Raw genomic sequence first — 15,122 nt, 5'->3', positions numbered from 1 at the left:
CACTAGCATTCAGCATGACATGGTACACCAAAGATGTAAGAGTTTTCTCAAAAGCTGAAAGCTGTTCTCACTATCACTGAGATAAAACCAATATAAATCCTCAGCCTATTGATATGGTGAACTTCTGTTTGCTGGGTACCTGATCATCATTGTGCTCAGTATCTCACAGGATCAGATCAAACTAAACCAGAAGTGGAGTCATTGGTTATGGGTCTAAATTCTGAATATTTTTGTGCACTATGTAGTCAGTAATTCACACACTTCACTTAACCAAGGTGAAGAGCCTTTGCCAGGTCACCAAAACCATGATTTCTATCTAAACAAGGATCACTTGCAATTCATTCTTGATTAAAAATCTGAACTGAGGATCCCAAATCAGTTTTCATACAAATTCATGTGAAAAGCATTGTCTGCAATGGGGATGAAATTGTACAGTCCTGATTTGCACCTGTCTGTTTACATTTCTTTTAATTTAGGGATAATATTGCCTGCAAGTTTGTTCCCACATACCAAGTGAGACAGGCATAAATGATAATTCATCTTTGATTCTCAACACATTTTTTAAAAGCAAATATTACTTTATTTGCTTTGGCATATAAGAGCAAGTAAACTCTTTTAAGGAGAATCAATACCTTTAACTGGACTTACTGCCACAACTGGATAATAGATAAGTTTTCAAGCACAAAAACAGTTCCCTGAAAGTGTTCATCTGTTTTCCACAAATCTTTCACTAGTAATAAAGAGAGCTAAGATGATAGCTTTCCCTAAAAATTTGCCCTCACATTTATTCTGACATTTTATTTAATGTTCAATATCCTAGTGGACAGTGGCAGACCCACAACTGCTGCAGGGCAAAACACCATTCCTTTCGCCTAAGCCCTGCCAGTTTTCACCTGCTGAGAATCCATCCCAATGCCTCCTCCCTAAATTTTTGTAGTGTAGCAAAGTGCAAACAGAGCACAAACATTTCTGTATGTTTCATGTGATTTTCTCTTCCACTGAACAAACAAGGCAGTAAAGCCTGTGGCCATACAAACACAGGGAACAGGCCCTGCAACTGGAGAACTGCCCCACATGGTTGCAGGGTGGTGAGTTCCCTGGCTCAGGAGGGAACAGGGCTGCTCTCATCCACTCATGCAAACACTGAAAGCTATTTAAATACATTGGAGATGTTCTCCAAGGATCAGTAACAAAAACTAAAATAGGAAAACTGTTCATAGGACACTTTATGGAAATGGGTAGTTGTAAACTACCTCATGCTGAAAAGGCACACACATAGGAGCAATTTCCATTCAGGTAAAATAGGAGAGTGTTTCTGTCCCAAACACACAGTATTCATTAACTGCAGACAAACATAAGCCACAAGCAAGGAAAATAATACAATATTGGAAAATTTGCAAAGTATTTCAAAAGAATAAGAATTCAGCATCTAAAAGGAACTTACTTGTTTACACCAGATGTTACAAATGAAATGCAGCCTTACAAAAGATGAACACTCTCCAAGTGTTCAATGCTTTATGAGGTGTGATCAGAGAATGGAGATAACAAAAAACCCTGCCATTTACTGCACTTCCCCGAACTTCTACAACAACAACTTGAAAAACTTGGAATTATAGAATGGTTTGGGTTGGAAGAGACCTTTAGAGATCATCTAGTGCAACTTCTCTGCCACGGGAGAGACATCATTAACACGGTCAGGTTTCTCAAAGTCGTACCCAACATGACCTTGAATACTTCCAGTGTGGGGCGTCCACAACTTCTCTGGGCAAACCTGTGCTAGTGTCTCACCACCCTCATCATAAAAAAGTCTTCTTCATGTCCAATCTAAGCCTACTTTCTTTCAGCTTAAAACCATTGCCCAATGTGCCATCACTACAGACCCATATAAAAAGTCCCTATCTTGCTCATAAGCTCCCTTCAGGAACTGGAAGGATGATGTAAGCTCTCTCTGGAATCTTCTAGTTCTCCAGCCCTCTGATCATCTTTGTTGCTCTCCTATGGATTTTCTCCATCTTGTAGCATCTCACAAGAGTGGAGTAGCAGTTGGAAAATCCTCTCTCTCAGCCAGCTGGTCACACTTCTTTTTATTCAGCCCAGGAATGGATTGCCTTTCTGGGCTCCTAGTGCTCATTGCTGTCTCATGTTCAATTTTTCTTCCACCAAAATCCCTTAGTGTTTCTTGTCAGGGCTGCTCTCAATTTGATCACTCCCAGTCTATATTGATACTGGGGATTACCCAGCACAGGTGTAGGATCTTGTACTTTTTCCTGTTTAACTTAATCAGGTTCACACAGGCCCATCCCTAAAGGGTATCAGGTCTCTCTGGATGCCATCCCTTCCCTCCAGCATACTGCACCAGTCAGCCACAAAATTAGTTGAATGTTTCACATTTGGTTGTGTCTTGTAAGTGAAAACAGCAGGTTAACCTCCAAACTTATTCAGTTCACTCATTTTACCATGTTAATAAATATTTCTATTACATGAAATTATACACATGGCCAAGGCATGCAATATATAAAAATATGATACACTTCAGAGCCCCATGGTTTGAGACACCCTCTACTTACTCTTTGTAGGCTGGATTCTGCAGGCTGCTTTGGTTTGCCACAAATGCCTTTAGTCCAGAGCATTTTAAAATAGAAGATAAGCCAGAGCACAGATGCATGAGCATCTCTCAGCTGATAGTGGTGGCACATAGACCCTTCATTGGAAAGAAATGCTGTCATAAAATTAGAGCTACAAAGGATAAAAGGTTGTGGGATAAGAATGAAAAATATCTCTCTTCCTGATCTTATTTTATCTGTCTTAGATATCTGGAGAGAAGTGTAATTGCCTGAAAGAGTAAAATCTGAAGTCTGAAAGAGTAAAATCTTTTCTGTCTTGATTACTGCAGACAATGACTAGATCCATGTGTAGCCAGTGTACTGTGTTCTCCCTTGACAGCTCAAACTAGAAACCATTCAGGCATAAGTTCCATTTAGTAGCTGCAGGGAGTATGTTTTCGTTTCCCATCTTTGCAAGCAAGTGTGAATTATAACTTTATTCTCTGCTCCACAAGCCATGTGACTTTTGTCAAAGGTGTAGGGCCTGATCAAATTCTGTTGGGCACAAGGGAGGTTTTTTCCATACTAAGTTACTTTGACATGTATTGGACAATAAAAATTCATTGGACCTCAGGCACAACCATCACTTTTTGAATTGATTAGTTAAGACTATTACATACATCCACAGAGCCCCAAAACTACACTGCGTAATGAGAAAAGAATCCTAAAAAGGTATTTATTGTAAAAATTAGACTAGCTACATGTTATATTCATTAAGTTGTTGCCCTTGGAAGAGTTTAAACACAAAAGCTTGCAAAGAGATTCAAGGAATTTATCTGTATAGAGACAAGGCAAAGTCACATCAATAAATCAGAAAAAGATAATGGGCTCTTTGCAAAGCTCTCTGTTGTTGACTTAAGTTGCCGTCTGCTGAATGTCAGAAGGGAATATGAATTTTCACTGAAAAAAACCAACCTCAAAACAAACAACAGAAACCTAAATCCCCACCCCTTCACCAAAAACTAGATCTTTATTTGCCATTAAAACAAGCACAAGATGGTGAAAGTGAACTGAGTCTTGTGACTGTAATTTGTTACACAGTCACTGAGCTAATATCTGAGCCTCAGCATCTGCCGACTGCTCATAAAAACATTCTATTTAGCAACAGTTTTGCTGATACTGTGTAACAGATTTGCTGTATTTTCTCTTCCTTTCACTTTATTGCAAGGGATATTTATACAGAAATAGAATGCTTGTTTCTGAGGAGTTCATCTGTGCCTTCTGGCGTTTCCGCCCCTGTTATCGCAAACAGATGATCAAGACCTGACATGGAGCACCAGCTGAGAGAGCTGACAAACCCTGCTGAAGCAAAAGGCCTGGCTGGTGATTCGGAACAGAATATTCTCTCTGTATAACTCACAGACCAAGGCTTCTGAGCACTGACCTACATTTGCCATGAGTTGCTAACTAATCTGCCACCTTAACTTGGGCATGTGTTTGTGTACACACACGCATTCTTCAGTTCATATATGTCCCGCATATTGTTATTAGCATTAATTTTAAAAAGAGCAAGGAGCTCTTTGACTTACTGATGTTGTCATTAGGCTTGCCATGATACAGGGGAAAAGGCTACTCAGATCTCAGTCAAATTAGTTGCTGTGGGTTTTCCCATGTCCGTAGTATCGAGCACCCATCCAGCCACTCATCTTCCACTGGGACATCTTCAACAGCCACATCTGTATTCTTTTGATTTTACCTGTTACTGCTAAACACAAGTCTGACAATAAAATGGATTCCATCTCATTGCAAATACATGCCAGTAGCAACCTCCTAGGATTTTTTACCACCTTGTAGGTCCTTAAATTATTACACTGTCCTAATTTGTCATTGCACAGAAACTCTTATGCAGTTTTAAAAGCTGGTAAAGGTACTATCAAAGTAGCTGAACACTCCCTAAAAAATTCAGATACATATTTTAAAATAAAGAGACCTGCCTGAGTTTTTGTCACTGGGAAACTGAACCAAGGCAATAAAGCGAGGATATCCTCAACCCAACGTAAAATTGTACTCAGTACAAATTCTGCTGTTACACTAAATTCAATCTCAATTGCAAAATTGTCCCATGACATAGACCCTTGGGAGAGATTTTGCTATAAAAATTCCTCAGTCCTGGTTCTCAGACAGCAGGGACTGGCGCACAGAACATCCCAGAGAAGTTAGATTAAGGGTAGCATCTGGGTTACTGATGAAAAAGTGCCTAATTTTAAAAACTTGCCAAAATCAAAAGCTCCCACTGATGTCTCATTTTCTACAGACTGTTATGATTCATCATAGATCTTTGCATTTTAAAGTTCAAAAGCCCCTGCAGTCACTGCCTTAGGAGGACAACTTAGTTGCTTAAAGCTTAAAGGAAAGGAGGGAGCTGTGTAATTGATAAAACTGTAAAGGCAACCACTGGAAACCCAAATACACTGAATACCCAAAGGGTAGGTTCCAACTCAATCGAAGTTGTGAAAAAGAAACTTTGTTATCTTTTGTTGTTGTTGTTTGTTGTTTTTCTAAGGGAAGAAAAAAAGCTGTTAAGGAAGCATCCTTTCTCTGACAGATTGGAAATCCCATTTGTTATTCCACTTCAGCCAAGGAGATGAAACACACTAAATACACTGCAAGCTGAGGGCCAGCACAGCCCAGTGAAAAGACTGTGTAAGCAAATCTCTTCCTATGCAACTGCAGTTCAGCAATAACTTAGAAGGTCCTTTTTCCCCCAGTGATGAACAAGGATTCTTGTCCAAAGGGAACTGTAAAGGCTCCAGAGATTCTTATCACTTCTTACATATCAAAATCCTCTGGAGCCCACAGGCTCCAAGTGGGGCTCATTTGGGCAAAAAGGGTAACAACTGACTCCTCCACTAGGACCCCTCAGGACTTAGAGGAGGCCAGCACATTGTAGCTGAGGAGAAAAGGGTAGTGCACAGGTTAGTCAGGCTTTTCAAAGTGCACTACAGAATTTCTGCTTTCTTTCTTCGGTAAAAATCTGCTCTGTTATGGTCTTTTGCTTAACACCGTGCTAGTAAAAGGGGAAAATTCTGCTTCTGGGAAGACTAGGCTGTCTGATTTTATAGCAAAGGCTTTGGGGTGAAGTTAGTGAGCCAAGATAGTTTATGTTTTTTAATTAAACTGGCTGGAAAAACAGAGCTCTGCTGCTGACCCTGCTGTTCAGTGACTCAGAGGGTTACAGCTCATCTTATCTTTGCATTTTAACAGCTTTCACCAATAATCTCTGCTACATCTCAGCAAAGCTGATGGAAATTCACACAACTAAGATACGAGATATTTCAATAATATAGTTCTTAGTGTTTCATTCTTTCCTCCTGCTATACTTGTGGGAAAATAATGGAAATCTAGCAAGAGATCTAAAGTTACATAAATATGGAGTGGAAGCCTGACTGCCGGGATTCAAACAGGGATGTGACCCTAATAGAGACCATCAGAATCTTATTCTGAGAAGTGAGGGGTATTGTGGTATAGCTCTGACACATCTGATGACAATTCAGAGCCACCAGAGACTCTGACTCAGTTCTCACCACAACTGTCATGCTTGGATAGCATCCAGCAAAACAGATTAGCACTTGAAAACTAGTTGCTTGAGATGTAGGTGGCTAGCAGATCACAGTTGCCACCTCAGAAGAAATTTCATCTATGGAAAAGAATTTGCAATTTTGTAACTATCTCTAAATTACATCTGCATCTGTCCCAAGGTCAAACAACACTGCATACTGGACCTGCTGTATAAAAACTGTGCCCCTTCATTGCCAGCACTCTCTCATGAGTGCATCAAGACAGTCTAGAATTAAGCAACAAGAGCAGCAGACCAGGGGTGTACCAAACAACCAGACACTGTGTCCATCCATCAGCCTAAGACATGATCTGCTCTCAGAAGGTCTGACAGTTCAGATTTCCAAGGAAAACATAAGAAAAGGCGTGGGTGAGCTAATTACTGTGACTTTTCCTTCTGAGTAATGGTCCAATTCAGTGGTTCTTTCAAAAAGAAGAATCTTTCCATTGATGTCAACAGAAGTTGACCATCACATCCTAAGAGAGAGATGGTGAAACTTTTTAAGCTCTGTGGCTACACTGGTTTTAAGAAATAGTCCAGTTTCCTTTTTGGTAAGTCTTGACTAATAAACAGTTGCTGAAGTTAACAGTTTGCCAAGGCTGCTGAGAAGGGGACCGGCAGTCACTGCAGGTCCCTACAAATCTTGTAAACCAGCTTATTGCTGTTTAGTAATGTCTACAGTCAAGGACATGGAGGTAGACACTGCACAACAATTCAAGGAAAGGAGGTCATGGAAAGAAACTACAGCTCTAAAAGAGATGAAAAGAGAAGTGGTCACAAATAGCAGAGTTGCTTAATGAAGTTGCTTTAAGCAAAGATGCAACTAAGAGTCAGACTTGTCCCTCACTAAAGCCAACAAGAGGTTTTTACACAAACCTGGTAATCAAAGGCTACAATGAAGTTGCATTTTCTGACTCAGATTTTATACTACATTTTTCATCCTTCTCTCATACCCTATCTGCCTCCCTTTTCTCCCACAAAAGAGTATCCCTGTCCAAATTGTTTATCAGGAATAATCCTGGGCCATACTGTGCCTGAACCATGCTAGAGTGCTACAGAGAGACGTGTTGGTTACCAGTGACCAAAATCATGCCTGAGAGCAAGCTGGCAGTCAAATGATCTCAGGACAGTGCCCTAACCTGTACCCCAGCCCTCCCCCCTCCCCTTACCTGCTCATATAGAGATAAGTAAGAAAATATGGAGAAAAAAATATTGTTAAAACAAGTAATCCTTACTTATCACCATTAGGTGTTAAATTGTACTGCTGTCTGCTCTTCAGGAGGCTTCCAGTTTCACCTCAGCTTTGTCTTGAGGCACAAGTTCATTCATTCTGAAGCTGTTTTAATGTGGAATGAGACTATTGAAACCAAGCAGTATGTGCACACCTTTAAAACGTCAATAAATAAAATATTAATCAAATATCCCATATCCGGTAGAGAAAACCCACATCAAAAACATGCACTTGGCCAAAACACCCCTTGGAGACACAGATTAAGGCTGGGCTCCTGCTTTTAAGAAACTGCAGCCGGGAACAATGCGGTTTCATCCACAACACTAAGCTTGCTAGCCAGAGTCTTTAACCAGCTGTTTGAGATATTTGAGGAAAAACACAGATAGCAGACGGCTAGAAATTATATACATTATCTTATAACAATAAGCTCTCTTTTAAATTTTTAGCTTTGAGTATTTCTGTGGGAATAAAAAGGAAGGACAAGCACTGTGAAGGCAAAACAGCACTGGAGTTTCCATTTCCATAGCACTTTATAAAAGCTGTCATTCCATATGGTGACTCTTTGCAAACAGTTTTAAAGGAAAGGAAAGCTTTCAAAGCAAATGTAGTGGCCATGTTCCAAGCAAAGGAAGCAAAGAGATTTCAAGGTATATTTGAAATTTACAACTCCACACTAAACTTTGGCACAGCTTAGAGCTGCTTTTTCACTGGAATGATCAGCTTGGAGGTTCCTTGGTTGTTGGTTTGATTTTTCTTTCATGCGATTCTCAAGTTCCCTCCTGACACAGTAATTTTACCTTTCTGTTCCTTGGAACCAGCTCTGAAGAGCATATGTTTGTTATAGAAAATGACAGACCTGAAACTTGACAATTTTGGGAAATGAATTAAAGGCTAGTGTCAAGATCAAGTGAACTTTCAGGACAGAAGGAGTTCCCTGCTACTGTATGTAATGTACCATGAACTGCTGCTTCCACATTGGATGTTTGCATTTGTTCATCTGTGTTGGATCTCTTATCACAGCTGGCTATCAGCCTGTTGCAGCTGCTCCTTCTTGCCCTTTTGCTTGAAGTATATTTTCTCCCCAAAATCTGTCAGCATGCACAGGGCTGGGCAGCATTTCCTTGGGGATGACAAATGTCATTACCAAGGCCTTCCATATCTTCAGGGAGGCTCCTTCCTAGTATGATGTACAGTAGGAGGAACAGAGTTCCACACAGCAGAGCATCAGAAATGCAGAGGAAAATATCTACTGTTTCAGGCTGCAGCTCTTTCAACTATAAAATTGAGGGGCAAGCAACAGCTGTCTGGAGAAACCTAGAGAGCAGCTACTAGAAAACTGGAAAGAGAAACTGGAGAAACCTAGAGAGCAGCTACTAGAAAACTGGAAAACAAGGGACAAAAAATGACACTGCCACAGGGCCTATGGAAATGAAGTATTTCCTAACAAATAATTAATTTTAAACAGCCTGTTATGGTGGAGGGGAGAGAAATTTAGACTGCAATACTACTAGGAGGGTCTTTTTTTTTTCTTCTCCTTTTGCTGGCTGTCTCCTCCCTTTCTGCATCCTAAGAAGGCTCTTTTCTCCCTGGTGACTGCAGGGCAGCTCACAGCCAATGCCTTCAGACAAACGGGTTTTTTACTACTAAAACTCCAATCATCTCTGGTCTTAATTATGCCTGGAATCTCCCTGAATCACATATTACAACCAATGGATATGTAATAATACCTCCCCTGGGGAGAGGGAGTAGTAATATACTCTGTAAATCCAGCCTGACCAATAACTAAAACGAAAATCAAATCAGTCTTCTGAGGGTACCACAGTATTTCCCATTTTGATCTCTGTGGGGGAACTAAAGCAAATCAATACAGGCCTGCCAGAGCCCATGTTTTGGAGGGCTCCAGGTGATTCAGTGCTGTTGCCACAAGTTACTCAAACACGCACACTTTACCACCAAGGATATCGGCATGAGCACCAGAGAACCCTTGCATGCACACACCTGCATCTTGTAACAGAATCTCAGTTAAACAGTGAACAAATATCATATGTTAAACAATCCCTCAATTCCAAAAGGAAAAATTGCTTTGAGCAGTTGCAACCTCTTCCAGCAGAATTAACCACGTGTTGTGTTGAAGAGCTCCTTTTCCAGATAGCACAAGACACATCACTCCAGAAGGAAGCTGTAGGCTCCAGTCACATCTCCAGCAGGAAGCCCAAGGGCAGATCCTTGGCACAAACCCGTGTGGGCAGGATGAGGCTGCAGTGGGCTTAGCCAAGATGCTGCTGCCACAGGACAAGCTGTAGCCATGGGGCCATCCATGGTCAGCACAGGAAATCCAGGATGATGTAGCAGGCTCCGGGGAGGCTGCAGGAGCCGGCTCCCCCCAGAACAAGGTCGCTGGGCTGCTTATCTCCACCAGGTTTGGGGCGCACGGCCCCTGGGATCCGCTCAGCGTGGCATGGGTCTCGTAGCCACAGAAATTCAGCAGGAAATGCAGTGAGACGAAGGAATGAACTGAAATCTGTCTCCTTTCTGCCAGGGAGGTTTATTTGGGGTTCTTAGGTAGGGGGTTGCAGGGGAGGAAAGAGGGGAAGAAAAGCAGGGGTAGGTCAGGGGCTGCCAGCTCAGAGATGAGACCCCAAACTGACGTAGACACTGGCTTATAGGGGAAGAGAAAGGGGAGGGACTGTTTCCCCTGGAGCCAGTCTTGGGAGGTCTGAAGGGAAGACAGGCATAGGGAACCCACCAATAGATTTTGGATACAGCAAGGTGCATATTTCAAAATGAACCAATAGCATACAGGGCAGGGGAACAAAGGGAGCCGCATGGAATCCTAAAGAACCACATTGCTACATCAGGACATCCAGATGGGGACATGGGGGACATGGACATACCTGGGGGAGCTCAGGTGAGGATGAAGCTGATAGTCCCAGCAGAAAGGCAGCATCTGTGAAGAGAGGGAAGCTGCTGATGCACCCACATCTCTCATCACTCCCCAGCCCTTTGCAGTGCCCACACTAAGCTTCACAGCTTTTGGGGAAGAATCATGAATATTCTCTGTTTGCATTTTTCATTGCTTAACATGCTAGATATTTTTCATATATTTTGAAAAGCTAGCACGCTGTCTAGCCCAGCTCACCAAGCAGCAAAAATAGAGGATGCTGAGCTTTGAAGTCACGTTAGTGATACACCCCTTCATTTACACTCATGGCTGAAGAGACAGATGGTGTCATACAGTTGTGTTCAAGATGCTTCTGCAGAATACTCAAATAAAAGCATCAGAGTTTGTACCTTTTTTTTGATTCCTATTTTTTCAAGCACAGTCAGATACCATTCTAGGAGAAGAAAATTACTTAATTTTCTTTAATTAAAGTTTTTTTGAGTTACAGGAAAGCAAGTGAATTCAGGCAGCAATGTAGATATATTTAACTTCTATTGATCCAATCATCAGCATTCTGTTCTTGCTGTTGAAGTATGCCCCTAAATATTAGGTAGCTAATGATCTTGTGCCTGCTTAGTGACATCAAAATATTGAAGACTGGTAGATTTGAATTCGCTGTCATTTTGCTTTTCTCATATACCTTTCGCAATTTGCTCAAGATTACTCAAAAAATTCACTGAGAGAAGGGGATCAGTTTTGGAAGGGAAGAAGGTGTAGGGGTGAGTTACATATATTCAAGGGTTTATTTCTGAGCCTTCTGTCTGTAATTCAGCAAGACATCTAAGAGCATTGCAAAGTGGCAATATAAGGGCACATATATGTTTAGAATTAGATGCAGGCATAAAAAGCTTCCAAAACTGGAACACATGGCACTATAAGTCCACTAAACAATGAAATTCAGGATGTTAAAATGCATTTTGTAGTTTAGGGGACTTTATTCTGTCAGCATTCCAGGAGCAAAAGCAAAGAATAAGTGTGGGAAAGATGAAGTGCTAAAAACCTCTTCAGAAAGGATGTTTAGTCCTTAAAGAAAAAATTTACATAAAAAAAAGTCCCCATCGTGCCAACATTTCACAATACACATTTCTTGATCATTTGCAACAAATATAATGTTCTGAAAACATCAAATGTTCACATGACTGTGAGACTGAGAGAAAAAGGCATTTATATGGTTATACAAAGAAATTGCAGCTTATTGTATATCTTGGGACCACATCCTTCGCTTTATCCCATCCCAAGCTTTTTAAAGTACTGTGTATGGAAAAACAACAGATATGGTTTATCAAAATTCATACATTTTCACAAGCTGGACACAGGTCTTAGACATGTAGGAGAACCATTTTGCAGAGTAAAGAGAAGAGCTGAAAAATGCTAGTTTGAAATTATTGACTTTTTATAGCATTTGTAGTTCTAGAGGAGCCCCAGTTTAATAGAAATACCACTAAAAAAAAACCAAGCAAAAACTTCACCTTAGAAACCACGAAATATTTTCTTTAATCATTTAGTTGAAGATATCAAGCCTGCTAAACAAAGTTAAATTTTCAGAGCAGTAAATCAGAGAGAGGGTGTTTATTTTAAAGAATTTCTACAGGAAATTCAAAGCAAAAGCTTTGTGCCTCTAAGAATACTATGAGTTTTCTGCATTTGCTTGGCTGGTGCCAACAAGCAAGCTTAGGAATGCCACTATTGCAAGAAAACTGGATAGAAAGCAGCTCATTTTTCCAAGACAATAAATCCTCTCCAGCACAGCAGATAAGAGACAGGTCTTTTTTTTGACATGCAAACCTATATGTTCTCATAAAAGTGGTAGGCTGGAAATTTCAAGACATCGGTTTACTCTAGGCCAAGAGTCCATAAAATTCCAAGAAATCTCTCTGGAGCTCACCTCAGAAACAGAATCCCAAAGCAGAACAAAGAAGATCATTAGGAATTTGGTTTGCCAACAAATACAAGATCTCTTTATTCTGTAGCTAACACAGCCTCCCTTCCTATTGGCAGCATGCACAGAGTGAGACAATATGAACAATATGAAGGATTACAGATAATTTTGGATTTTTGTCCTTTTATTAAACAATGCTTGACTCCTTTTCTGGAGCCAAACAAATAAGAGCTAGTGGCAATGACCAGGGGGAAGCTATGTTGAAACCCCGGCTCCTTTTTTTTTATTTCAGAAGTACTGAATGCACATGATAATAACATCACAAAAAGTCTCATAAGCAGGACTGAAAAAATGAAACTTTCCGCCTATGAAAATGAACAACATCCTGGCTCCTTTAATTTGCCCACACTTAATCATTTCCCTCCTTATTTATTCCTCTTCTTCATATTTCCAAGTGTAATTTAGGTTTTATGTAGTCCATTAACAAGTTGGTAGATATTCTGCTCTTTCTTACAGAAATATGCCCAGAAGGTTTGCAAACAAAAACTCCCCTGGACTTTGGTCTGAGTCTTGACTTTTCTCAACTCTGCCGTCATGCTCAAACAATTCATCCATCATGGCCCCGAATCGTGCATGGACAGACAAGTGGGATTGCAAGAGCTCACAAGAGTAAAAGGAGAAAAGCAAAACTGCTGACAGACAAACATTGGACAGTTTTTCCCCTGAAAGAGTTAGCTGCAAAGAAAAGGCAAAGGTAAACACTATCCATCAGGCCTTCTCATTAACTCAGTGCTTTTCTTGTCACACAGTGATTTTGCCCATCTGAGGTCAATGCACAAATTTAACTGTCTTCAAAACTTGCATGGTAATTGGTTTTGTCATATCTGGGCTACTTGCCGCTGGTAATCTATGTCCCCTTACAAGATCCTTGAGAGCAGAAAGTGCTGTTATCCCCATTCTGAAAAAACAGGCATAAGCACCAGCAATGTTGAGAGTAAATGGTGTTTGTTTCTAGTTCCAGAGGAGCCAGAGCAGTGCAGTCCCCAGCTTGGATAAAAGTTAAATAGTCAGGTTTGAAGCATACCCCAAATTCCCGCAGAAAGCCAGAGAATAGAGGAAAGAATTAAATTCATTATCAATTGAATAAATTCAATTCAGGTCTCAGGGTAGCTCCATGTGGCCAGCCTGTCTTGTTTCCTTGAGTTCAAACACTGGTTTGATTATACTGCAAAATCTGTCAGGGAAGACCTTCATTCTATTTGCAATATCCACACAGTGGATGGGATATATTTGACTAAATAAACTTTCTCAATGGATTTAAATCGAACAACTCTTTCATGAAGATAAGATGGTCTTAGAGTCCATCCAAATAAAACTCAGCCCCAAAGAGTGGATTCTGGGATCATTCTTATTATTGTCAGTAACATCTTTTTTGGCTTTAGACAAAATTATCTCATCTGAACAACTGCAGTGACATTCCAGAAGCCTGTGAACAAGATTATTTTATACACTTCAGTTGCAAACAGTGCAGCATAGTGGGTGCTGTGGGAGAGGCAATCCCAGCTCAGCACACACCTAAGGTTACACACATGGAAAGAACTATTGAAATTAGTGTCTTTATTTGTATTTGTATATTTAACTTTCAAGAGGGTAAGGGCCAGAGCAAGAACAAACAGTGAAATCTTTATACGTTGCAATCCCCAAAAGTCCCACTGAAGTCAGTGCTGTAAAGATGCCATCTGTGCCAGCAAGAATTACATCTGGCAATTCCCGCAGACTTGGGATGCTCTCCTTAGCACTGCTGTTCTGGTCTGTGCCAGTAGTACTGAGCACATACCATTTATTTCATTACTTACCTTCTTTTTCTATTTTTCCCCCAATAAATGAACACATCTGAGACACATAATTTGCATTATTGCATATGCAGGGATTTTCTGGGGTTGTGAAGAAAGTCATGAAAGTTATATTAAAAAATTCTTTCATTAGGCAGATGGTTTTGCCTTATGTTTGCCATGAGATTCTAAAACTCGTGTGAATAGTTACAGTGACTCAGATGCTCACTGTTACCTGGCTATGCCAGTGTCCTGGAAGAGGGGAGATTTCCCAGAATGTGTGCAACAATGCCACCTGTCTCCCCACCCTCTCTGCCTGCTGGTAACTGACAAACACCTTAAATGCTACATCCATTTTAACAGACAAGAGAGAGAAGAACTTTTTAGAAAGGTCTCACCTTGCATGGCAGGAACTGCACATCAGGTCCATCCTTTCCAAGAGAGACCCTTCAGCAGGGCTCATTTTTTATCTATTCCCTGGACAACAATTTTTTTTTTGGTGTCACAGATTCAATTTCAGAATCTAGTGAGGCTCCTGGGCAACAGCTGCTGCACAAGGTACTCTTGCTCTTGAGACTCAACAGGCTCAAAACCCATGTAATGGTGTGCTTGTTAATTAAACGCAATTCTGTAAGCCAATTAGACATCAGTGTGCCAAAAGCACTCAGATGGCTTGTCCACAGCCTTGTGAACAGACACAGCAACAAGGGTCTCTGTCTGGGGAGCCCATATTTTGCATCCAGGGACATCCCTACAGATGTTTGCTTAAACTGCATTCCAGGCACTGACTGAGTAGCCAAGGAAAACACAGCTTCAGAGAGCTATTGTTCCTCACTCACTTGATTTATTTCAAAGCATGCATACATGCATACAAAACTCAGCAGATAGCTCCAACCATATATCTGTTCATCTGTGGTCGAGCAAAAAAAGACAAGATCCCTACTGTGCAGAAGGCATAGACAAGTATCACATGACATTTTTCCACTGGAGTAACCGTCATCATTCACCACAAGCAAAAAATCCACTCAAAGTGATGATGCCAAAAGCATCACACAGATGCAACTTTCCAAGTAGCCAAAC

This window comes from Lichenostomus cassidix, chromosome 3 (genome assembly GCF_008360975.1).
Source record: "Lichenostomus cassidix isolate B80296 chromosome 3, HeHo_3.0, whole genome shotgun sequence".
In the NCBI taxonomy this organism is placed as follows: domain Eukaryota; kingdom Metazoa; phylum Chordata; class Aves; order Passeriformes; family Meliphagidae; genus Lichenostomus; species Lichenostomus cassidix.
This window is presented reverse-complemented; position numbering follows the sequence as displayed.